The 27,568-nt window shown below is 37.1% G+C and overlaps 1 protein-coding gene and 1 pseudogene across 3 annotated transcripts in view; one reads left to right on the top strand and one right to left on the bottom strand.

The window, feature by feature from the left end:
• CFAP299 (cilia and flagella associated protein 299) overlaps positions 1–27,568 on the top strand; it is a 613,297-nt gene that overhangs the window by 47,745 nt on the left and 537,984 nt on the right. The window lies entirely within an intron of this gene.
• LOC114903009 lies at positions 24,399–24,663 on the bottom strand (annotated as a pseudogene).

Genomic DNA, 27,568 nt, shown 5'->3' with positions numbered 1-27,568 from the left:
AGTTAACTAACTCAATTATTTATTCCACCAGTTTTTATTGAGTAAGTACCCTGTACCAGGACTGAGCACCAGGTATCTTACTTACTGATAAGTAAGACATAGTCTTCAGGCAGCCAATACCCTGCCCTGGCCATTAGATAGGGTAATTAGATAGGATAAAGTATTAGTAGATGATCAGTATACATTTTATATACATAAAAATGTATATAAAATAGCCTTCACAGTCATTTACACATTTTCATGTAGAGAACCTATTTTTTTCTGCCTGGATACTTGTACTGTATATGTATAACAGACAAACATACTGATCATCAACTAACACATCCTTACCTATGTGCCTTTCTTGAAAACATTATTTTAAGAAATATTCTATATTGTGAATTAATTTTTGACAAGAATACTCAATGGAGAAAAGATACTCTCTTCAGAACTTCCCTGGCAGTCCAGTGGTTGAGACTTCACCTTCCAATGCAGGGGGTGCAGGTTCGATCCCTGGTCGGGGAGCTAAGATCCCACATACCTTGCAGCCAAAAAACTAAAACATAGAACAGAAGGAATATTGTAACAAATTCAATACAGCCTTAAAAAAAAAAAAAAAAGACAATCTCTTCAATAGACGGTGCTGGGAAAACTGGATATTTACATGTAAAAGAATGCAACTGGATACTCCTGTATCATACCACTCACAAAAATGAATTGGAAACGTATTAAAGACTTAAATGTAAGGTCTGAAATCATAAAACTCCAAGTAAGAAAACATAGGAAAAAAGCTTAAGTCTTTGCAAAGATTTTTTGGATATGACACCTAAAGCACAAGCAACAAAATAAAAAATAAACAAGTGAAACTACATCAAACTAAAAAGCTTCTGCACAGCAAAAGAAATTATCAACAAAATAAAATGACAACCTACAGAATGGGAAAAATATTTGCAAATCATATATTTGATAAGGTGTTAATATCCACAATATATAAAAAAACTCATGCAACTCAATAGCCAAAAATAAAAAGAAATGACAATAATCTAATTAAAAATGGGCAAAGGACCTGAATAGACATTTTCCAAAGAAGCTATATGAATGGTCAACAGGTATATGAAAAGGTGCTCGGCATCACTAATTATTAGGGAAATGTAAATAAATACCACAATGAGATATCAGCTCATGCCACTTAGAATGGCTATCACCAAAAAGAGATAACAAATGCTAGTGAGAATGTGGAGAAAAGGAGAACCCCTGTGAAGTATTGGTGGGATTGTAAACTGGTACAGCCACTACAGAAAACAGTATGGAGATTCCTCAAAAAATTAAAAATAGAACTATCATGATCCAGCAATTCCATATCTGGGAGTATGTTCAAAGTAAATGAAAAGTGGTATATATAATGGAATATTATTCAGCCATTAAGAAGAAGGAAATCCTGCCTTTTGTGACAGCATGGATGGACCTAGAGGACATTATGCTAAGTGAAATAAGCAGACAGAGAAAGACAAATACTGTATAATTTCACTTATATCTAAAACCAAAAAAGAAAAAGGAAAAAGAAAAAGAAGAAATGCAAACTCATAGTATAAGAGATCAGATTTGTGGTTGCCAGAGCTGGGTGGAAGTGGGAGGGGGAATCGGAGGAAAGTGGTCAAAAGGTACAAACTTCCAGTAATAAATAAGTCCTGGGGATGTGATGTACAATACGATGACTATAGCTAACACTGCTGTGTTATATATTTGAAAGTTGTTAAGAGAGTAAATCCTGAGAGTTCTTATCACAAGGAGACAAGTGGTTTTTTCTTTTTCTTTTTTTTTGTATCTATATGAGATGATGGATGTTAAATTGCTGTGATAATCATTTCATGATATATGTGATTCAGGCTGTTACACTGTACACCTTAAACTTATACAGTGCTGTGTGTCAATTATATGTCAGTAAAACTGGGGGTAAAAAATACAATAAGAAAACAGTGGAAAAAGAAGAGAGCACAGTACCAGGCAAGAATAGTATCTCAATAAATGTTTCCCAAATAAATGAACAGAAAGGAGAAAAGGAACCCTGAAAATTTAATTGGATTATGATGGGCTGGATTTCAGAGCTTCTGGGATCAAATGCAATGAAAAATATTCAGACCATCAAAACACTATTCTAAATGACAAAAATTAATCAAAATTAATAATGGAGAAATCATGACATAATAACTGGACTATTGGTAATCCCTAGAATAGCCTGATATAGTTGGGATTGCCAGATTTAGCAAATAAAAATATAGGACACCCAGCTAAGCTTGGTTGCCAGAAGCCCTTTCCTCAAATGTTTGGAGTTCTCTTCTGGTTCCTGGGACCTGTTAAGACCAGTGGTGGGTTCTGGAGCAGCACCTGGCAAGTTCTGGACTGTGTGAGCTGCAGTTCCTGTGTTTCCTGCTGGGGGAGCTCTCCAACTCTCTACCTTGAGGATGAAGCCAATTAGATGTCACGGGAGCTCTGGGACTTGAGCTTTTGGGGTCACTTCAGTCCACCATGGTTTGGCTGGGGTTCTAGGGGGGCAGTCTGCTGGGAAGATCCCTCTTCTCACTGGTGCAGTAATTCTTTCTCTGATTGGGCAAGATTGAGTCACAAGAATGGTACTGACATACAGATTATTGGTGACTCACCCATGCAGGTCAGTGAACAAATTCAGGGCTCTGGGAGACTGAAAGAACCTTGTGCTTGAACCACTTGGGCAGGTGTAGGCATTGTCAGTGTATTCCAACTGTGGTGCTGCCTTGAGTCTACTCTACTCTCAGCACTCCCCACCCCTGCCCACCCCTCCCACTGCTGGCATCCAGGGCAGCCACCCACCTCTCTGCAGGTGTTCCTCCAAAGTGGGCATGCCCCTGCCTCTGAGAACTTTAGAAATCATTGCTCTCAACACCAGTGGGCCCTACTGATTGATATCCTCTCTTGTCTCTGATCTATGTAGATGCATGTTCTCCTGGTCAATCTTAAGCTATGTCGGAAAAGAGGGACATTCCTTACTCTGGTGGGACTCTTCTCTTGCGGACCATGGCTCTTCCCCTAACCAGGACACTAGTGGCAGTGTGTGGGAGGCAGGGTTGTGGTTTCAAAAGAATCCACATTCTATGAATGCAGTGATTATAACCAGAAGACTTCAGGAAGAGGCACTATTGAAAGATGTTTGTTCTGTGTTATAAAAATCCAAAGGTAAATGTAACATGACCAGAAAATGAATTATCATTCACACTTTCCTGCATGCTCTGGGTAAGACTTGCTTTTGTGGTTATCATCAGTAAAGCAAGTATCATCTTTTGAATGTCACTGGATGCCATGCCAGCATTCACGAGTGGCATGAGGGATGAGGCATAAGGAATGATGTAATTAGCATGAAAGAACTGGTATTAGGGAAGTGCAGAGGCAAGAAGGTGTGTATTGTTTCAATACAAACAAGTGCCAAAGAGTCATGGCATTATGAGTAATAATAGTGCTGCTAGCTTTTACTTGCTGAAGGGGATAGGAAATTAACCAAGAAAAGCACACTTGATAATAAAGAACACAAAGAGATAGTTCCTGGACTTGTTCAAGAGGGGATGCTACCTAGACATTAGGAGGAATTGTCACATGTGTTACTGGACTGAATTTGGGTCTGCTTGCCCACCACACAGCCAAGCCCATCTACTGACACCACTGGGTTGTGGTGAAGGAGAGTATAGCATTTATTGCAGGCACCAAGCAAGGAGAATGGGTGGCTTATGCTCAAATGACCTGAACTCCCTGATGGCTTTCAGGTAAGGGTGTTTTAAAGGCAGCATTTGGGGTGAGAGTTGCAGCTCATGGACTTTCTTCTGATTCATTGGTGGTGAGGTAACAGGGTGATGTTTTAGGAATCTTAACCATCAACCTTCTGGTTCTAACCAGTTTAGGGTCTGGTGCTTGTGGTCAGTGTGTCCTGACCTCCACCTGGGTGGCAGGGGGATCTTAGTTTCTGTAGAGCAATTCAAAGATATGCATCAGATTGTTATGTATATCCCTTGAGGAGGAATAGGACTCTGTTTTATCACTGAATTATTGTTTAAGCTACTTTTCTTGCTTAATTGCTTTTTCTTTGCTTCTGCATTACCTCACTTCCCTAATTAGTAACTGCTTGAGTCTGCTCTTTGGAATTCAGGGGAGGCTTAGGAGACTAAAGTTTTTTTCTACAAATAAGAAACTGGGGACAAAGAGGGGCTTTTATACCTGGGAAGGCCCTGCATGGTCCTGCTTGGTTTCAACCCTTCTTTTTCTTTGATATTTCTCAATCCTGATGGGAACAGAGGGCAGGACAAGAAAGAGAATAAAGTTTTGGATAAAGAAGTTAATCTGACAGAGAAACTCGGTTTTAGGGGTACTTGGTTTTACACACACTGATTGGACAATACAAAAATACTTAAATACCTGTTTTCTACCCATTTTACTAAATTGTTATCAATCACTAGACATCATATAGATACATGAATTTTTAAAATACATTATTTAATCAACTAGTTGATATAGACAGGGACCCTACACACTCTAAGGGCAGCCTAGCCAGAATCAGCACTTTGTCCATGGATTGTTTGGAAGGAATGGTACCATCTGTTCCTGGAGACTGTTTTATTTATTAGTCATTTTTTACCTCTTGCAAGGCCTAGCCCATAGTTTCTCACATGATTTTTTTTTTCACATTGTACTCTGAGGACCTATGGTAAGCTCTCAATAAATATTTGTTGCATGAATAATAGCTGCTTAATACATACCTATTGAATTGAAAAGGATAACTGTATAACAAATGGCACAGAGAAAATGCTTAGCTGTTACTCCTGGTAATTATTTCTCCATTGGGGGATAATAAAAAATATTTTCCTGTTATTTACTACTACAGATAAATTTCTGAGAACACACTTGCATAGCTCTGGGGATACCTTTGCTAGACCAAGGATTATTCTCACCCTTTCTTGTCCTTGGGCAGAACTGATTCAGGCTTTGTGAAGAAAATGTTTAGTGTTGTTTTCTTGTTCCATTATCTGTTCCTAGGTCTTTTCATTTAGAATCCTTGTAAAACAGGTGTATAAATAGAATTGTTTTCAATGAAACGGAACCTTGCCCTTAGCAAGCCTCTGAACAGTTGTTTTCTGCACCTGCAGTAATAAAATTCGAGAGAGATAATGTATTGAATTTTAATCACATGCTGCCTTGTTACATATTCACTGTTTAAAAACATTTCCTTTATTGTGGAGCTGTTAGTAAAAAGGCGGTGTTGCCAGTTAAGCCACTGAATGGCCTGGGGAGTGATTTTACACTGGGGAATGATTATAGTCTTGTGTAAAAATATCAGACTCTTAGGTTAAAGTGAAAAAGACTGGTAAAAATGCTTGATGAAAGCTGTGCTCACTAGAAATGCTTCAAGTGTGTGTGTGTATTTAAGGTTATAGATGAAGTAGAATTGTTATCTAAACACACAGAAAAGGATCATTTAGTCGACAGCTATGTATATTAAAATTTTGATAACAATATATTTAATAAAATTGACCTCTGAAGGGAAGGGGAGCAGATTTTGCCACCCCAAAATATGCCTGTTTGGCATAAGGATTATCTTTACCTGGTTATTTTTTAAGAAACAGCAGGAACAGAAAAGCTTCGAAAACTGAATAGAAGTAAGAGACGTTGACAGTTATAAGGGAAATCTCCATTTGGAAGGATGTCACCCTGCTGTAACAGGAGGAGGATGATGACCAAATCTCTAGAAACTCTTATCATGGAGAAGGCTATGACTTAAATCTGTATAACAGTGTTGGCCTTGTTTATTGTGCTTTGCCTGATGATTTCCCCTAACTGGTTCCCCTACCCCAACGTTTTTGTCTTTAGGTGGAGATGGCATTTAAGGCGTTGCTTGGGCCATTTCCTGGGTACCCAGTTTTCCTGGGTATCTCCCATATTTATAAAATGTATACATAGTATTAAGCTTCTGTTTGTTTTCTCCTGTTAATCTGTGTTTTATTATAGATGATCTCAACTGAGAACCTGGAAAGGTGGAGGGAAAATGATACTTCCTCCCCAACGCAACCAAAGACAGTTTAACAGAGTTCCTAGGGCTGTCAGTTTTCTTCTTGTTACTTGACTTTTAACAAATATTAGACTTGTTTCATGTTGACTGTTTCCACATTTATTTACCTGAACATATTCAATGCTTATTTAATAGAGATTATTTCAGTTATTTTTTAAAAGGAATTATGAAAGGGAAAAAAGTTATTCTTATTAGCCTTTATTTTTTTACTGTATATTTTAATATGATCAATGCATTATGTTTTGCTCTGTTTTCTGGAAGACTCTAGATATCTTCTTTATATTGGAATATGGAGTTCTCTAATATGGAGTTTTTCTCAAAAGGTGGAGAATATATAAAGATGAAAAAGTATCTGCTGTTCTTCATCCTCAGGTAAAAAAGTACACAAAAAAGCTAAAATGTAAGAATTTAGTGGTACTGATGAATCTAGTGGCAGGGCAGGAATAGAGACGCAGAGGTAGCGAGCGGACTTGTGGACACAGGTGGGGAAGGGGAGGGTGGGACGAATTGAGAGAGTAGCATTGACATATATACACTACCATGTATAAAATAGCTAGCTAGTGGGAAGCTTCCATATAGCACAGGGAGATCAGCTCCGTTCTTTGTGATGACCTAGAGGCGTGGGATAGGGAGGGTGGGACGGAGGCTCAAGAGGGAAGAGATATGGGAATATATGTATACATATAGCTGATTCACTTGGTTGTACAGTAGAAACTAACACAACATTGTAAAGCAAGTATAATCCAATAAAGATGTAAAGAAAACAAATAAAATCTATGAATTTAGGTTAATATACGTTAGAAATTAGGTTACATATATGTTAGAATTTTCAGAGATTCAGCATAACACAGTGTGGGATTTCCCAAACTTGCTTGTTCATAAGAATCTTCTGGGTGTGTCACCTTGGTGAGTGTCAAGACAAAAGAGGCACAACCAAGCCAAAGATCGGGAGGCGGAAGTATTTATTACTTGCAGCAGTAAGGAGAACACCAGGGATATTTCCCAAAGTAATGTCTTCCTGAACAGCAAAATTGGGGAAGTTTTAAACTAAACATCATGCATATTCATGAAGGGGTTTCAGCAGAGGAGAATTCAGCATAGAAGTGGGGCAAAGGTCTTCAGAGGCCAAGCTCTAGCTTGACTGAAGTCTGGAAAGGTCAACATCATCATCCATTCTTCACCTGGGTGAGGGCCTTAGTTCCTGCAGAACTCAAAGATATGTATCAGATTATCATGTTATATCTCTTGAGGAGGAACTAGGACTCTGTTTTATCACTGAACTATTGTTTCTTGACTGCTTTTCATTTGTTCCTGAATTCCCTTACTTCCCTAAGGATCTGTTCAAGGACAAGCACTGTGGCCCGGCTTAGATCACAAAATGGCTCAGGCCCAAAATAGCTTCTCTTATGTCAAGAAAGCCATGCCTGGTTCTCTTTCTCCAGGGACCCCCTATCACATCTGCTTACAGGAGGACTTCTTGCTAATGTAGATTCTTGGGTCCCCCAGGCCTGCAGAATCAGAATCTCCAGGGAGATGGCCTGGAGTGCTTGTTTAACATACAAAACATTGGGTAGTGGTTAAGAGCAGGTGTTTGGGACTAGAATATCTGAGTTAGAACCTTGATTTCATCATTTTTTAACAGGTTATTCATGGAGAAGGTATTAAAATTTCTAAGCCTCAGTTTTCTCGTACATAAAATGGGGGAAGTGGTAACGCCTACTAAGAGGGTTGCTGTATGGATTAAATGAGATGGTAAATTGCGTCAGGTATTTAGTGGAAGACCTGGTAAACGTTCAATAAATATTAGCTACTATCATTTGTAGTATAATATTTAGTACATATTCAAATAAATTTTCTCAAAGAAATGAAATACACTGATTATTTAAATAGGTTGGCTACTATTTAATGTGAGAATCAAATGAACCAAAATGCTATTTTCAGCTCTTTGAAGCTAATTCAGTCTTTTGAGCTTTTCCCTAACAAAAAGGCACATTTGGGCTTCTCTGGTGGCGCAGTGGTTGAGAGTCCGCCTGCCAATGCAGGGGACACGGGTTCGTGCCCTGGTCTGGGAAGATCCCACATGCCGCGGAGCGGCTAGGCCCGTGAGCCATGGCCGCTGAGCCTGCGCGTCCGGAGCCTGTCTCCGCAACAGGAGAGGCCACAACAGTGAGAGGCCCACGTACCGCAAAAAAAAAAAAAAAGGCACATTTATGCCACATATATTCTGGCATTTAAAAAAATACAGCATTTTCCTGAAGTAAAATGTTGCAACAGATCTAAAAGATGGTTTTTGTTGTATTGTCTGTAAGTTACTTTTAAATACTTAAGCATAGAAAGTGTGATATATATGTGTAAATTGTTTTGTTTTTTTAAAAATAAATAAATTTATTTATTGGCTGCGTTGGGTCTTTGTTGCTGTGAGCAGGCTTTCTCTAGTTGCAGCGAGCGGGGGCTACTCTTCGTTGTGGTGTGAGGGCTTCTCTTGTTGTGGAGCACAGGCTCTAGGCATGCCGGTTGCAGTAGTTGCGGCATGCAGGCTCAGTAGTTGTGGCTCGAGGGCTCTAGAGTGCAGGCTCAGTAGTTGTGGTGCATGGGCTTAGCTGCTCTGCAGCATGTGGGATCTTCCCGGACCAGGGCTCAAACCCATGTCCCCTGCATTGGCAGGTGGATTCTTAACCACTGCACCACCAGAGAAGTCCTGTAAATTGTTTTTAAACCATAACTGTTAACATTTGAAATGACCTAATCAGGAATCCACGGGCTGAGGGAAGTTAGTTAGCATTCAAAGAGACAATTATCTGAATCTGCAAGAGAGGGTTTATTAACTATCATAAGTGATTTTAGAAAAACATTTTCATTGATTAAATTGGAGCTTTCAATTTACGTGGGTTGGGTAGATACTATAATGCACCACCACTTTTGCATGGTTGAGGTAGAAAAATTAGGAGCGTCCGTCAGCTTGATCCCTTCAGATTGATACAGACATGTTGACTTTCCTTCAGTCCTTTATCCCAGCACTTAAAGGATGGGCCATTGTGTGATTCAGCTAGGCACTCAGATCAGCTCATCCTGCCCACAGAATGCTGTGTTTGTCTCTGAATCTTTAATGTGAGGCTCTTCCTGGAGAGCCCAAGGGCAAGTGAGGACTTCATCTCGCTTACAGACCTGGGTTTGTGCCTCCTTTCTATAAATGTTTATACATGTGGGGGAATTCATTGTGAAGCTTTGTTTTTCACATATTCTGGTGGTGAGTTGTAGAAAAGGACACGTGCAGCACTCACCTGCCTTTGATCATTAAAGCTACTAAGCAAGAGATACTCAGAAAAAAAAGATGTGACCAATTTTGAGTGACCACTGTTAAAAGATGAACTGAGACATATTAAAATTTTTAAAAGTGTTTTTGAGCAAAAATTGACTTGAATTGGGCAGTGCCAAACCAGAAGTGGTTAGGAGCACTCCTTGGACAGGAGCCAGGGGAAAGACTTACCTAGAGAGGATGAAGAAGCAAAGAAAGGAAATTATTGATTGGCTTAAAGCCCTGCTGGCTGTTTGTGATTGGTTGTGCTTAGCATTTTGATTTCAAATCCATGAGGCATTTACAGGCTGAGATTTTGGGTTGCTTACATAGGCCACCCAGACATTAGTACCACCGCAGTCTGATGGCTTCTTTGTTTACTTAATTTAACACCACATAAGTTTACTTCAATTCACGCATACCTCCTAGTTTCATTGCAAGTTTTAAAGGTTGAAGGTCAAAATCTTAGGGATTTTAGTATTCGTTTTTCAGTCCTTGGTATCATATATTCACTCAAAAGTGGCAATTCTGCATCTCTTCCAGGTTCATTGGCAGCTTGAAATAGAACGTGGCAGGAATGTTCACAAGTTGGCAAACTCCACAAACTTCCCCAACCATCCCCCCCCAGAGCTGTTTGCTAAATATTTACCTAGACTTTCATGGTCTGGTGTCCATTCTGACAGGTCTGTACTCATGATTCACTGGATTTAAAAAAGATTCAGAATAGTACCTTTGCATAGAAGATAAAGGTCGGCAAATACTTAAAAAGCTCATAAATTTCTTGCTTTCTTTCTGGACCACATTGCATTGCTGGGAGACAATGTGGAATACAGCCAGCTAGAAGCACAGAATTGGCCTGGGCCTTTGGCAGAAGAGGTTGGTTTTAGATGAAATTCAGAGATAAAACCCAGATAAAGCCAAGACAGGTGATGGAGCTGAATAAAGAAACTAAGGTTCATGTATTAATTTCCACTAGCATCTCTTAATTTTCTGTTGGTAATAAAGATTGGTAGCATATTTATTGTTCTTTATGTAAATGTTCTTCAGTTAAATTTTTTTATTTTGAGATATTTGTAGATTTATTTGCAGTTGTATGAAATAATACAGAGATCCCATGTACCCTTTACCCATTCTCCCTCAGTGGCAACATTCTACAAAACTGTAACACACCGTAGCCTTGACATTGACACTGATGTAGTCAAGATACAGAACATTTCCATCACTACAAGGATCCATCCTAATGCCCTTTTATAGCCATGGCCACTCCCACTCACCACCACTCCTTCCTTATAACCCTTGACAACCATAAATGTGTTCTTCATTTCTATAATTTTGTCATTTCAAGAATGTTATGTAACTGGAGTAATACAATATGTAACCTTGGGATTGGCTTTTTTTCACTCAGTGTAATTCTCTGAAGCTTCATTGAGGTCACTGTGTGTATCAAAAGTTCATTCCTTTTTATTGCTTGGTGGTTATTCATGGTGTGGATGTACCACAGTTTGTTTAATCATTTACCCGTTGACGGATATCTGGGTTGTTTTGGCTGTTATGAATAAGGCTGTTATAAACATGGGTGTACAGGTTTTTTGGTGAATGTAATTTTTTATTTCTCTGGGATATATGCCCAGGAGTGCAATTGCTGGGTTATATGGTCGTCACATTTAAGTTTTTAAAGAATGTGCCACACTTTTTAGAGTTCTGTATCATTTTTACATTCCCAACAGCAAAGTATGAGAGATCCAGAGCTTCTGTATCCTTGCCAGCATGTGGGCACGTGACTAGTTTTTATTTCAGCCATTCTTGCAGGTGTATCTTATTGTGGTTTTAAGGCATTCTTACTGGCTAATGATGCTGGACATATTTTTTTGTATTTATTTGCCATCTATATATCTTCTTTGTTGACATGTCTCTTCATGTCTTTTTCCCATTTTCTAATCGGATTTTTTTTTTGACTGTTGAGTTTTGAGAGTTCTTTAGATATTTTAGGCTAGTCCTTTGGCAAATATGTGGTTTGTAAATGTTTTCTCCTGGACTATAGCTTGTCTTTTCACATTTATCATATGATCTTTTGCAGAACAAGAGATTTTAATTTTGATAAGTTCCAATTTATCATTTTTTTCTTTTTGGTGTTGACTAAGAGGGCTTTGCTTAATCCTAGATCTTCAGGGTTTTTTTTCCTTCCAAAAGTTTTATAGTTATATATATATATATATATATTTAGTTTTATATTTTACATTTAATCTGTGGTCTATTTTGAGCTAATTTTTGTATAAAGAGTGAGACTTAGGTGAGTTTTATTTTTTGGTTTATGGATGTTTAATTGTCCAGCATTGTTTATGGAAAAGGTGATTTTTTTTACATTGAAGTGCTTTTGAACTTCTGTCAAAAATCAATTGGTTATATTTGTGTGGGCCCATTCTGGCTTCTCTGTGCTGTTCCAATTTCATTGATTTTTGCTCTCTACTTTTTTTCATCCTTCTGCTTGCTCAGGGTTTATTTTGTTCTTCTTTTTCAAGGTTCTTGAAGTGGGAGCTTAAATTATTGATTTGAGAATTTTCTCCTTTTCTACTGCATTAAGTTCACGCTATAAATTTTTTCTCTCAGCACTATTAGCAGTCTCCCACAAATTGATGATGTATTTTCATTTTCATTCTGTTCAATGTATTTTTAATTTCTCTTGACCCTTTCTTTCTTTATCCGTTTACTATTTAGAAGTGTGTTATTTAATTCCTAAGTGTCTGTAGATTTTCCCATTATCTTTCTTGTTGATTTCTAGCTTAATCTCTTTTTGAAGAACACACTGCATGTGATTTGGATTCTTTTAAATTGTCAAAACTTGTTTTATGGCCCAGAATATAGTCTATCTTGGAGTATATTTCTTGGGCAGTTGAAAAGAAGGTGTATTATGCTGTTGTTGGGTGAACTGTTCTATAAATGTTGAGATTCTGTTGGTTGATAATGTTGTCAAGTTCTATGTCCTTGCTGATTTTCTGTTTGGTGGTTGTTTTATCAATTGTTGAGAGAGGAGTGTTGAAGTCTACAAGTATACTTTGGAATTTACTTCTTTTTATTTTCAGTTCTAGCAGTTTGGGATTCACATAATTTGCAGCTCTGTTATTTGGCTCATACTCATTTAGGATTGTTATGTCTTCATGGTCGATTTACCCTTTTATAACTAGATAATGTGTCTCTCTGTTTCTGGTAATTTTCTTTGCTCCAAAGTCTATTTTATGTCATATTAATAGAGCCACTCCTATTTGCCTTTGATTAATGTTTACATGATATATCTTTTTTAATCCTTTTACTTCCAGGTGACCTATATTGTTACATTTAAAGTGAGTTTCTTTAGACAGCATATAGTTAGTCCATGTGTTTAATTCACTCTGCCAATCTTTGTCTTTTAATAAGTTTATTAGACCATTTCATATAATGTATGTATCGATATGTTGGGGTTTAAGTCTGCCATTTTATTTTTTGTTCCTTGTTTTCTTTTGCCTATATTCCTATGTATTTCTTGAACCCATTTTAGAACTTGATTTTCATTTATCTGTATTGTTCTTTGTGTGTATGTGTGTGTGTTAGTTTCTGCTTTATAACAAAGTGAATCAGTTATACATATACATATATCCCCATATCTCTTCCCTCTTGCGTCTCCCTCCCTCCCACCCTCCCTATCCCACCCTTCTAGCTAGTCACAAAGCACAAAGCTGATCTCCCTGTGTTATGCTACTGCTTCCCACTAGCTATTTTACATTTGGTAGTGTATATATGTCTATGTATACACTACCACTCTCACACTTTGTCCCAGCTTACCCTTCCCCGTCCCTGTGCCCCCAAGTCCCTTCTCTAGTAGGTCTGTCTCTTTATTCCCATCTTGCCCCTAGGTTCTTCATGACCATTTTTTTTTTTTTTTTTAGATTCCATATATATGTGTTAGCATACGGTATTTGTTTTTCTCTTTCTGACTTACTTCACTCTGTGTGACAGACCCTAGGTCTATCCACCTCACTACAAATAACTCAATTTCGTTTCTTTTTATGGCTGAGTAATATTCCATTGTATATATGTGCCACATCTTCTTTATCCATTCATCCGATGATGGACACTTAGGTTGTTTCCATCTCCGGGCTATTGTAAATAGAGCTGCATTGAACATTGTGGTACATGACTCTTTTTGAATTATGGTTTTCTCAGGGTATATGTCCAGTATTGGGATTGCTGGGTCATGTGGTAATTCTATTTTTAGTTTTTTAAGGACCCTACATACTGTTCTCCATAGTGGCTGTATCAATTTACATTCCTACCAACAGTGCAAGAAGGTTCCCTTTTCTCCACACCCTTTCCAGCATTTATTGTTTGTAGATTTTTTGATGATGGGCATTCTGACCGGTGTGAGATGATATTGCATTGTAGTTTTGATTTGCATTTCTCTAATTTTTAATGACGTTGAACCTCCTTTCATGTGTTTGTTGGCAATCTGTATATCTTTGGAGAAATGTCTATTTAGGTCTTCGGCCCATTTTTGGATTGGGTTGTTTGTTTTTTTTGTTATTGAGCTGTATGAGCTGCTTGTAAATTTTGGAGATTAATCCTTTGTCAGTTGCTTCATTTGCAAATATTTCCTCCCATTCTGAGGGTTGTATTTTCATCTTGTTTATGGTTTCCTTTGCTGTGCAAAAGATTTTAAGTTTCATTAGGTCACATTTATTTATTTTTGTTTTTATTTCCATTTCTCTAGGAGGTGGGTCAAAAAGAATCTTGCTGTGATTTATGTCATAGAGTGTTCTGCCTATGTTTTCCTCTAAGAATTTGATAGTGTCTGGCCTTACATTTAGGTCTTTAATCCATTTTGAGTTTATTTTTGTGTATGATGTTGGGAAGGGTTCTAATTTCATTCTTTTACATGTAGCTGTCCAGTTTTCCCAGCATCATTTATTGAAGAGGCTGTCTTTTCTTCATTGTATATTCTTGCCTCCTTTGTCAAAAATAAGGTGACCATATGTGTGTGGGTTTATTGCTGAGCTTTCTAGCCTGTTCCATTGATCTATATTTCTGTTTTTGTGCCAGTACCATACTGTCTTGATTACTGTAGCTTTGTCAGAAGTCCAGGAGCCTGATTCCTCCAGCTCCGTTTTTCTTTTTCAAGATTGCTTTGGCTACTTGGGGTCTTTTGTGTTTCCATACAAATTGTGAATTTTTTTGTTCTAGTTCTGTGAAAATTGCCAGTGGTAGTTTGATAGGGATTGCATTGAATCTGTAGATTGCTTTGGGTAGTAGAGTCATTTTCACAATGTTGATTCTTCCAATCCAAGAACATGGTATATGTCTCTCATCTTTAATTTCTTTCATCATCTTATAATTTTCTGCAAACAGGTCTTTTGTCTCCTTAGGTAGGTTTATTCCTAGGTATTTTATTTTTTTGTTGTTGCAATGGTAAATGGGAGTGTTTCTTAATTTCACTTTCAGATTTTTCATGATTAGTGTATAGGAATGCAAGAGATTTCTGTGTATTCATTTTGTATCCTGCTACTTTACCAAATTCATTGATTAGCTCTAATAGTTTTCTGGTGGCATCTTTAGGATTCTCTATGTATAGTATCATGTCATCTGCAAACATTGACAGCTTTACTTCTTCTTTTCTGATTTGGATTCCTTTTATTTCTTTTTCTTCTCTGACTGCTCTGGCTAAAACTTCCAAAACTATGTTGAATAAGAGTGGTGAGAGTGGGCAACCTTGTCTTGTTCCTGATCTTAGTGGAAATGCTTTCAGTTTTTCACCATTGAGGACAATGTTGGCTGTGGGTTTGTCATATATGGCCTTTATTATGTTGAGGTAAGTTCCCTCTATGACTACTTTCTGGAGGATTTTTATCATAAATGGATGTTGAATTTTGTCAAAAGTTTCTCTGCATCTATTGAGATGATCATATGGTTTTTCTCCTTCAATTTGTTAATATGGTGTATCCCATTGATTGATTTACGTATATTGAAGATTCCTTGCATTCTTGGGGTAAATCCCACTTGATCATGGTATATGATCCTTTTAATGTGCTGTTGGATTCTGCTTGCTAGTATTCTGTTGAGGATTTTTGCATCTATGTTCATCAGTGATATTGGTCTGTAGTTTTCTTTTTTTGTGACGTCTTTGTCTGGTTTTGGTATCAGGGTGATGGTGGCCTCGTAGAATGAGTTTGGGAGTGTTCCCTTCTCTGCAATTTTTTAGAGGAGTTTGAGAAGGATAGGTGTTAACTTTTCTCTGAATGTTTGATAGAATTCGCCTGTGAAAACATCTGGTCCTTTTGTTTGTTGGAAGATTTTTAATCACAATTTTAATTTCAGTGCTTGTGATTGGTCTGTTCATATTTTCTATTTCTTCCTGGTTCAGTCTCGGAAGGTTGTGCATTTCTAAGAATTTGTCCATTTCTTCCAGGTTGTCCATTTTTTTGGCATATGTTGCTTGAAGTAATTTCTTGAAGTTGCTTGAAGTAATTTCTCATGATCCTTTGTATTTCTGCTGTGTCAGTTCTTACTTCCCCTTTTTCATTTATAATTCTGTTGATTTGAGTCTTCTCCCTTTTTTTCTTGATGAGTCTGGCTAATGGTTTATCAATTTTGTTTATCTTCTCGAAGAACCAGCTTTTAGTTTTATTGATCTTTGCTATCATTACCTTCATTTCTTTTTCATTTATTTCTGATCTGATCTTTATGATGTCTTTCCTTCTGCTAACTTTGGGTTTTTTTTTGTTCTTCTTTCTCTAATTGATTTAGGTGTAAGGTTAGGTTGTTTATTTGAGATGTTTCTTGTTTCTTAAGGTAGGATTGTATTGCTATAAAATTTCCTCTTAGAACTGCTTTTGCTGTTTCCCATAGGTTTTGGGTTGTTGTGTTTTCATTGTCATTTGTTTGTAGGGATTTTTTGATTTCCTCTTCTATTTCTTCAGTGATCTCTTGGTTATTAAGTAGTGTATTGTTTAGCCTCCATGTGTTTGTATTTTTTTGACAGATTTTTTTCCTGTAATTTATATCTAGTCTCATAGCGTTGTGGTCAGAAAAGATACTTGATATGATTTCAATTTTCTTAAAATTACCAAAGCTTGACTTGTGACCCAAGATATGATCTATCCTGGAGAATGTTCCATGAGCACTTGAGAAGAAAGTGTATTCTGTTGTTTTTGGATAGAATGTCCTATAAATATCAATTAAGTCCATCTTGTTTAATGTATCATTTAAAGCTTGTATTTCCTCAGTTATTTTCATTTTGGATGATCTGTCCATTGGTGAAAGTGGGGTGTTAAAGTCCCCTACTATTGTGTTACTGTCAATTTCCCCTTTTATGGCTGCTAGCATTTGCCTTATGTATTGAGGTGCTGCTTTGTTGGGTGCATAAATAGTTACAATTGTTATATCTTCTTCTTGGATTGATCCTTTGATCATTATGTAGTGTCCTTCTCTGTCTCTTGTAATAGTCTTTGTTTTAAAGTCTATTTTGTCTGATATGAGAATTGCTACTCCAGCTTTCTTTTGATTTCCATTTGCATGGAATATCTTTTTCCATCCCCTCACTTTCAGTCTGTATGTGTCCCTAGGTGTGAAGTGTGTCTCTTGTAGACAGCACATATACAGGTCTTGTTTTTGTATCCATTCAGCCAGTCTATGTCTTTTGGTTGGAGCACTTAATCCAATTACATTTAAGGTAATTATTGATATGTATATTCCTATTACCATTTTCTTAATTGTTTTGGGTTTGTTATTGCAGGTCTTTTCCTTCTCTTATGTTTCCTGCCTAAAGAAGTTCCTTTAGCGTTTGTTGTAAAGCTGGTTTGGTGGTGTTGAATTCTCTTAGCTTTTGCTTGTCTGTAAAGGTTTTAATTTCTCCATCAAATCTGAATGAGATCCTTGCTGGGTAGAGTAGTCTTGGTTGCAGGTTTTTCTCCTTCATCACTTTCAGTATGTCCTGCCACTCCCTTCTGGCTTGCAGGGTTTCTGCTGAGAGATCAGCTGTTAACCTTATGAGGATTCCCTTGTGTGTTATTTGTTGTTTTTCCCTTGCTGCTTTTAATATTTTTTTCTTTTTGTTTAATTTTTGGTAGTTTGATTAATATGTGTCTTTGTGTGTTTCTCCTTGGATTTATCCTGTGTGGGACTTTCTGCACTTCCTGGACTTGATTGACTATTTCCTTTACCATATTAGGGTAGTTTTCAATATAATCTCTTCAAATATTTTCTCAGTCCCTTTCTTTTTCTCTTCTACTTCTGGGATCCCTATAATTCTAATGTTGGTGCATTTAATATTGTTGCAGCGGTCTCTGAGACTGTCCTCAATTCTTTTCATTCATTTTTGTTTATTCTTCTCTGCAGTAGTTATTTCTACTATTTTATCTTCCAGGTCGCTTATGCGTTCTTCTGCCTCAGTTATTTTGCTATTGATCCGTTCTAGAGAATTTTAAATTTCATTTATTGTGTTGTTCATGATTGTTTGTTTGCTCTTTAATTCTTCTAAGTCGTTGTTAAATGTTTCTTGTATTTTCTCCATTCTATTTCCAAGATTTTGGATCATATTTACTATCATTATTCTGAATTATTTTTCAGGTAGACTGCCTATTTCCTCTTCATTTGTTTGGTCTGGTGGGTTTTTACCTTGCTCCTTCGTCTGCTGTGTGTCTCTTTGTCTTCTCATTTTGCTTAACTTACTGTGTTTGGGGTCTCCTTTTCTCAGGTTGCAGGTTCGTAGTTCCCATTGTTTTTGGTGTCTGCCCCTAGTGGCTAAGGTTGGTTCAGTGGGTTGTGTAGGCTTCCTGGTGGAGGGGACTAGTTCCTGTGTTCTGGTGGATGAGGCTGGATCTTGTCTTTCTGGTGGGCAGGTCCACATCTGGTGGTGTGTTTTGGGGTGTCTGTTACCTTATTATGATTTTAGGCACCCTCTCTGCTAATGGGTGGGGCTGTATTCCTGTCTTCCCAGTTGTTTGGCATAGGGTGTCCAGTATCTGTATTGTTTTTGGTGTGTCTTTTTGCATAGCCTTTTGGTGGTTACACTTGATTAATTATATTTATATGTACGTAATTTATCACAATCTGCCGCTATTATCATTTTTCTCGTTTGAGTTAAATATAGAAGGCTTACCTACCGTTTAATCATTTTATTTTCCTTTGTTTAGAACATAATTGTTGTAAACCTCTCCTCTCCATACATTTAATCAATCAGACAGTGTTACATTTTTTGCTTCAACCATCAGTTACCTAATAGTTCATTTACCTCTTCCTTGTTTCACTCTAGCTTAACTACCACTCATCTGCCCCACTTATTACTTATAAAAGATAAACCAGAGGTAAAGTGCTGTAGATGGGGTAATATCAGTGCCACTCAGCTGAGCACAGGAACTACAAAATAGTCTCCATACTCAGTCAGGGGTAAGGTATGGGAGTAGGGTCAAGTTCATTGGCCAGTAGGGCAATATTTTAGTTCTTGTCATTTTTGTTTTCATTAAGTTTCTTTCTCACTTTCTTTGGGTTACGAATGGTAAGAAATTTGGAATGCTTATCGAAAGAAGTGCAAAATGTGTTAAAAAACCAAATATAACATTTAAGAAATTAGTTTCTATTTCTCAATATCTGTATCCTTGCTTCAGGGTTCCTGCTAATATACACAGTGTCTGTGAAAAGTAGAGGAAAACACTCCCACTGGGGGAAGAATTGTAAAAAGGTGCCATTTTTAGGGCTGCTCTAGCCCCACAATATGTGGGCTGAATTTTCTACCCTCACCGTCTTAGCAGGGTCCCTCTCTGATGGGCTCAACCTGCCTCACTGTTACCTGTGAACCTGCCTTACCTCTCTGAATTTCTCTCATGTTTTGATCTAAAGAAATTTTCTAAGAAATCTGCTCAGATATATTATTTTTCTTTTATTCTGATATCTTGGTTTCTTTCAAGAGGAATAAAATGTAAGTTAAATGTAGATTTATTTCTATTCAAAATTCAGTATTAATAAAAGCAATTGTAGCTCTTACCACACCCATCAAAAGTAATTTCCAACAACAGGTAACAGGTGTTTTGAGGGAAAGGGGACTTCATGGTCAAAAAAAAGTTGAGAAAATGGTACATAATCTATCCCATTTTTGTATATTTATGTAGTAACAACTCTCAAAAGTTATGTAGTAAAGAAATTCTTGCTTAACTTAGTTTAATCTAGCATTTAACTATATAATTCTACATAATTAAATAATCCAAATGTATTTAACTACATAATTCCTCTCCAATATATTTCATTTTATTTTACTTTGCATATAACCAATTAATAAGTTTTAGTCTATTAATGACTATTAAAACCAATTTTAGCTTGGGAAATATAAGTTAAAAATTATTTATTTGGTTTCTACAGTATGTGGGATGTTATACTATGAACTGATATAATTAAATTTTTTTGGCTTTTTAAAGTTAATAACAAATCTGTAACTTTACTGTCATCTCCTCTATAGGAAGTTCTCTTAATCTGCATCTTGTGGACCTTTTCAGGTTCCAATGAATGGCATGAACAGTCCCCAAATTGGGTATGGTATTTTGTGTAAGATGTGCACATTTCTGTAGAAAGGGCTCATTGTTTTAAAATTCAGTCTTCAAAGAGTTTGTGACCCTTGTAAGATTAAGACCTACTCTTCTATAGGAGGTAGTTGCCACCGTTAGTGTAGTTTTTCCTTTCCCAAATCAAGGTACTGCATTAAACAGCAATTTATGTATCTAAACAAGATATAAAGATACATTATAATATATGGGTGAAGGCATTTAGGACATTTTGTTTTTATTTCAACTACCTATAATGATTATAACTTGTATAAAAGGGCAGGGGAAGTCACACTCTTCATGTTTTTATATTAAATAGCAGATTCAAATTTTTTTCATTGTTGCTTTAGTTTCCTGATGTGTTTTTTTTTGTCTGTTCATATTTATTCACAAATGGCTACTAAATAGCGACTAGTTGCCATATATTAGATATTATGAAATAAAAAGAAGAATCATCAGGTGATTTTAAGGGATAAGTCTTCATTTGAACTTTACATTTCTTGGACAATAATTAGTAAGGTTAATATGCTGGAGAGCAGGCCATTGCAGAAGGTGTTCCCCCCGCCGCAAAAAAAAAAAACAAAAACAGAAATTGAAGGGATGCATTTTTAGCAGTTTGTTGAACAGCTAAACTTACTCCTGTTTTGTTACTTCAGACACCTGTTCTGATGCTATTCCTTGGCTCTGTATCACAGAACTTCCCATTAATGACTGTCCTTTTATTTCCAGTTTGATTCTTAATTCCATAAAATTTCTATTTTCATTCTTCCACTATTCCTATCCATCCAACATCTTTTTATAAAAAGTCTATTTTATATTGAAAACAGGCAGGGACTATTTTTTATCTGTATTCTATAAAGTGATGTGGGCAGCATTTAGGTCCCAGCGTGTAATTTTAATAATTTAAGTGATCCGCCCGGGAATGGGGAATGGGTGAGGGTGCAAAATCTGAAACCTTGACCTTAATAGCATCATGTTTGAAAAAGCTGAATTAATTACTCTAAGAAAATAATGTACAAGTGTAGTAACATATGAAGAAAATGTTTCCTTGGGAGAAAAATGAATTAATTATGGTAAAAAATTTTCAGCAGAAACAACACTGCATTCTTTTAAAGTGAAATCATGAATAGAGGTAAACTAATATTTCCGGAATTACTGACACTCCATATACAACGTGTGTATTTTTCTTGGCCTTAAAATTTTTTTTCCACTAAATCAGATTCATTGCATTTGGCAAGATTTTCAGAAAGAGCGTGAGGTTATTTGGGGGATGAGTATTTGACATGTTCACACAATGTACAGTTCAGGGTTCAAAGTTGAAATCACAGCACTGTTTTCCTTGACAAGAATTCTCTCTGGCAAATTGCCTAGGAAAATTCTGGTAGGTTTCCTTGCATCCCACCCAATATTCAACTAATATTGTAAAATCAGTCATCAGCTGGGACTAACTAATTGCTCTAGAGTTATTTATCTGAATAAGATAACTCTCCATTAGACTTGTTGAAATAATAGGACACATTTAATTGAAAGACTCAAATATTCTTTTGCCTAAAACTTGGTGAGAAAATATATGTTGAATTTGTATCTTTGATAATATGACAATTATATTATTGGTAAGTTATAGAAATATCTATATATCTCAGGATAAAATCTAAGTAGGAACTTCTTAGAAATGTTTCTGCTCTAACTTCATTTAATGACATGTTACTGTTGTACTCTTACTATGCCATCAACATTCTCACTTGTTAATTTATTTTGGTGGCTATAGTGCTGAAATTTTATGTCATTTTGAACTATGGACTCTGCCTCATGGAAAATATTATAGTGGTATTCAGAGAGTATAGACTCAGATTGGCTATTATAGTGTGAGTCTAAAATTTGATTTTAAGAGTGTGAGCATGTTGCTGAATCCAAGTTTGTGTGACTGACGCACAGTAAGGCCAAAGAAACCGAAATGCCAGAATTTGGAGCTGAGAAAGGTTTATTGTGAGGGCCAAGGAAGGAGAACAGGCAACTCATGCTAAAAAAACCTAAACTCCATGATGGTTTTCAGGAAAGAGGTTTTAAAGGCAGAATTTGGGTTGTGGGCTGCAGGTTGTGTGATTTTCTTCTGGTTGGTTGGCAGTGAGGTAACAGGGTGGTGCTCCAGGGATCTTGTGCTCAGCCTGATGTTACCGTCCTCCACCTGGGTGGAGTCCTTACTTCCTGCAGAAGAACTCAAAGATAGTTAGGTACATCCCTTGAGGAGGAGCTAGGACCTTATTGCTGCACTATTGTTTGACTGCTTTTCCTTTGTTTCTGCATTCCTTCACTTCCCTGCTTAGTAACTGTTTGAATCTGACCTTTGAAACTCAGGAAAGGTTTAGGAGGCTGAAGTCTTTTCCCTACAAATGAAAGTGGGGACATGAAAAGGTTTTTGTACCTGGGAGGGCCCCACAGGGTCCTGCTTGGTTTCAAGCAGGCTGTGAAATGTTGAACAACTAATGTAATTCTAGTGGAGTTCTTCAGTGTCTTCCAATAGAATTAAATATTGCTTTTTGAAAGAAGTTAATTTGGGATTAAGAGCTGTAATTTGTAATGTGTCATTGCAAAACATTATGTAAAATGGCCATGTTTGTAAATATGCAAGGTTTAGGTAAAATAAGTAATTTGGATGCTAAAGCAAAAATTAGGGATGCAAATTATTTTTTTATTTCCAAGTTTTCTTTCCTGTATACTATCAACTCTCTGTGCATTTTGTAGTTAAATTGGTGCTATGTAGAACCTGAAGCTTTATAGCAAAGTTCTACTTTTTTCTATCTAACAATGTTTACAAGCATTTCACCATCATAAAATATTTTTCACTTTATATTTTATTTTTATGTTTATATTCACAACAGAGATTCATCCATTTATTAATATGCATTTATTGAACATGAATTATGTACCAGACACTGTTCTCGTCCCTCAGAATTTACTAATGACTAAGACAGGAAGAAACTTCCTACCATAATGATGTTTACATTATAGCAGGAGAGAAGACAATAAGCAAACAAATCCAATGACTAATTCTTAGTTCTCATCTTAGTTGACTTACAGAAGCATTCAACAGAGCTGATCTTTTTCAATACTTTGCAACACTTTCTTTACTTAGTTTTGGGATTTCCCCAGGTTTTCTTCTCTGTCTGTTCATTCTCTATTTCCTTTGCTGGTTCCTCCTTATCTTCTTGATTTCTTAATATTGACATGCTCCAGGGCTGTCCTTGAACTACTTCTTCTTGTCTTCTTTGCATCCTTGATGATTGTATTTATTAGCATGGCTTTAAATACACTCTCTACTCTGACAACTGCCTACTCATTAGTCTCCAACTTAGACCTCTCCCTTGATCTCCAGGTTCACTATGGAATTGTTCACTCCATATATATTCTTTAATATCTGATACATATAAAGTCCTGAATGTACCTTCCAGATTGGCTTGTTCTGCAGGCTTTTCCATTTTAGTAAATGGTATCCCCAGCCAAAAATCTAAGAGCTGTCGTTCACTTCTCTTTCTCTTCTAACACATCTCTAGTCCATTGTCTTTTTGATCTCATTACCCCTCATTTTCCCAACTCCAGCCATTCTAGCCTCCGTGCTGTTCCTCCAGTACACCGTATATGGTTCAGCCCGAGGGCCTTCTGCTGGAAATCTCATCTCCCAGATTTACTCATGGCACACTGCCTCACATCCTTCAGGTTTGTTCCCAAACTCACTTCTGTGAAACCTTCCCTGACCTATTGAAAAATTATACACCCCTTATTTATGTTCCTTCCTAAGTTTTTCTTTATTGCATTTATCCCTGTCTAACATACTGTGTATTTTACTTCCTTTGTAATTTTGCTAGCTCCTCTCCTGCTAGAATGTGAGCTCCATGGGCAGGAAATTTCATGTTTTGCTCTGTACCTGGAATGGTATCTGGCATGCGGTCAGTCCTCAGCGGAATGGGGGGCTCCAGAGCAGAGGAACCACATCTCTGCAGGGTTTTCCTCCCTCCTTCTTCCCTCACCATTTCCCCTCCTTCCCTTCTTCCTTCCCTCTTTATCTCCCTTCCTTCCTCCCTTCCCCGGCCCCCTTCTTCTTCCTCCTCTTTCTTCATTGTTCTTAATAGGCTTGGAGAAGCTGCTGAGTTAAAGCCAGTTTTCTATTTCTGGCTCTCTGTTTGGATTGGCAGTCACTTGGTTATTGGGAAATCCGTGCCTAGTCTTCCTGAGGTGTGGGCTGCCTGGACATCATAGAAGCCTCTTCATCTTCAGGGTCATGGCCTATTTTTTTTGTTGTTTTGTTTTGCTAATTGCTTTATAACCACAACAAACTAGTACAGAGCATGCCCTGTACAAAGCAACACAATAAAGATTGAGGTGTTCCCTTGGGCAAGGCTGAAGTTTTCAGTCTGTGGTATTTGGAATTTAGGCTACAGTCCTTGTTTTTGGATGGATCATTGGGTGTGTGGCACAGTCCATGCTTTTAACAATATTTGAACAGGAGAATGGCCACTCGGCCCAGGTAGAAGTAGATGAAGTGTTTGGTTTCATGTGTCACATAAGTACCGAAGTTCCTCCCCACAATGCAGTGCCAGGTGGGGTTCTACTTCTTGTCAAACTCCTTCTTGATATGGGCAGCAATGTCCTTATCTACATTTCTCCAATGCCTGAGTAGCACACTCCACCAAGTCCTGTTGCATCTCCTCCAACATATCGGCATTTTTGATCACGGCCTTTCGATCACACATAGTTACCAAAGAGCAGCGGCTGGCCGACTGCAACGGTCTCCTGGGGGAGAAGCTGGCGAGGCTCAGACCCTTAGAGAGGAGCGGTCCCTACTGAAGCCGTGGCACATCTTTCAGAGTCACAGCCTATTAACCCTATAATTTGAATTCTGCTCCTGGCAGCTCAGCAGTCATTGAATGCCATTGATATGTGGCTGCAAGTGTTCTGTTTGGGGAGTGGCTTGTTCTTCTAGTGAGTGTCCAAGCTGCTGCCCACCATCGTGGCTCTGGATAACCCTCCTTTAGTACCTCCTATGATACTGTGCTACATTCACAAACTCATTTATTGTTCTCCATGGCAGTAAATTGTAAGCTCTATGAGAATAGGAACATGTTTTGAATAGCAAGGCCTAGGACACTGCCTTGGTCACGAAAATAAATATTTGTTGAATAAATGAAGGAATGTCTAAATTACACTTATAGATAGAAAAATCTAAAAACAAATAAAGATGAAAACTATTTTATGATGATAAAATATTGGTAATAAGCACATAGTTTTTTTCTTTCATTTGTTTTATCTACGCTATTTCTAAAAAAAGTCTTTGTCGTTTTTTGGCACAAAGTTTCCAGTTCTTATACAGTGTACACCCTATTTTTTATATACTTTCATTCATGTTAATGGGAATCTGGAGCTGGATGGAGAGAAATGAGTGTGCCTAGCTTGCCATCTTTCCCAGAATATTTTCACCAATGTTTATATTTTTTAATAAATGTGTTGTAATGAAAAACACTTCTCAGCTTTTTTGCTCACCTTATATGCTTGATAGAGCAATAAATGACTTTGTCCACTCTCAAAGAACAAAAATTTATTCTCATCAAGGAGACTTAAAAAAATATCTGTTCTTTGTGTGACAAGGCAGGTATTGAGCAGTTGTTCTCCTGCACCTATTGTCCTTAATTTTTTCTGTTCGTCTCTTCATTCCCAAATATGCAAGACTACAGAGAAAAAAAGTTATAAAAGCCTAACAATATGTGATTTCTCCTAAGGTGTTATTCTGTAGAAACATCTGGGTGTGTCATGTACCTGAGTGATTATAAAACAAACATTTTATATATGTTTATAAACAGGTCATTTCCCTTAATGTGTGCACAGCCTTCTAAATAATATATCCCAATAGTCTATAGCAATGCATTCCTAAAAATAATCCATGGTGATAACTAAATGCTGCTTCTAGGAATGGAAGAATAGAAAAGAGAAAGATTTGTGAAAAAATGAGAAGAATAGTTTACCTCATTGAAAGTACTGGTTCAAGTTCTTCTTTTCTCTGTTTCTCGAAACTACAAATGAATTATTTTATTCTTCGTACGTAAGCACAAATAGCTTTGATGGTTATAAAGAAATAGTTCATGTATGTGTCATTGATTTAAATTACTTGAAAACCATTCCAATTTTAAGCAAATAATTACATGTCACAATTTCATGCTAAATATGTTGTTACTTTTTACTAAAATCTTAAGTGTAAGATTCAGTGTAATATAAAAATTACATAAATAAATACCAATTAATTCATTTGCTCTTAGAGTAACCTTCTTACTAAGAGTGAGTTAAAAAAAGGATACCCAATTTTTTATCTTATTTGAAATTATAAAATTATTTTAAGAAAAAATTTAATTTATGAAGTTTTATTTTTCTGTATAATCATTGGGAATTGTGTAGAAAATTTCTTTAGTATATTTATTATTTATATATTATTATTATTTTATATGTTTATTAGATGTGTATAGCACTTCACGTTGCCAGTATCATCAAGTAAAATGCTGCCAACCCCTTCCATATGTCATACCTTTTTTTAATATGTCTTTGGTGTCTACACAGTCATGGCCTCATTGCAGTGATTCAGTAAATATTTGTTGCTTAGTCAGTTCATTCATTCTTTCATTCAACAATTATTTATCAAATGCCTATTATGTATCAGATATTTAATGCAAAAGGTAAACTAAATTTACATTTATTTATATCAAAATTTATATTTTGGATGTTATACCTTGGAAAATATTCTATAAATATCATTAGGTGAGCAGTTATTCCTAAAATAATGTTCTATTCACCTTAGTTCTTATTGTTATAAATACTGGTTCACAAAACACCATGTTAGATCCCAATAATGTCACTTATTTTAAGGCTGTAGCAAGGACATTTTTTGCTCCCTGATATCCATGATCCTCTTCTCCTGTAATGAAAGGACTCTTGTTTTGTAGGAGGACATGTGGCTACAGAGTAAGCACTACATTTTCTAAGCTCCCTTGGAGGTGATGTGTGCGGTTTCCAGATTTTCCTTAAAGGACGAAGAGCTGGCCCTCTGCCACCTTTTCCCCATCCTGCTGCTTTGAAAAGTGTTTATGGTGATGGATCATCTTGTACCATGTGGATAAGAGCAGTATCTGAGGGATGACAGAACTACGTGATAGAAAAAGCCTGGGTCCCCCATAAAATCCCTAGACTATCATTTCCATACTATAATGTGAAAGGAATAAACCTCTATTTTCTTTCTTTCTTTTTTTTTTTTTTTTTTTTTTGCGGTATGCGGGCCACTCACTGTTGTGGCCTCTCCCGTTGCGGAGCACAGGCTCCGGATGCGCAGGCTCAGCGGCCATGGCTCACGGGCCCAGCCGCTCCGCGGCATGTGGGATCTTCCCGGACCGGGGCACGAACCCGTGTCCCCTGCGTTGGCAGGCAGACTCTCAACCACTGCGCCACCAGGGAAGCCCTATTTTCTTTATGGACTGTATTTGAATCTCTGTTATGCATTTCCTAAGACAGAATTTGGTACCAGAAATGGGGTGCATGAAGTGGCATAACCTAGGTCTGTGGCATAATATGTTTAGTACTTGGGAGGCAGGAAGCACAGACACAGATATTGGAAGTTGA

The sequence above is a fragment of the Monodon monoceros genome, unplaced genomic scaffold (assembly GCF_005190385.1).
Source record: "Monodon monoceros isolate NGI ecotype Baffin Bay Population unplaced genomic scaffold, NGI_Narwhal_1 Super_Scaffold_20, whole genome shotgun sequence".
Taxonomy (NCBI): domain Eukaryota; kingdom Metazoa; phylum Chordata; class Mammalia; order Artiodactyla; family Monodontidae; genus Monodon; species Monodon monoceros.
Note: the sequence above shows the minus strand (reverse complement) of the source record. Positions and strands in the feature narration are given on the sequence as shown.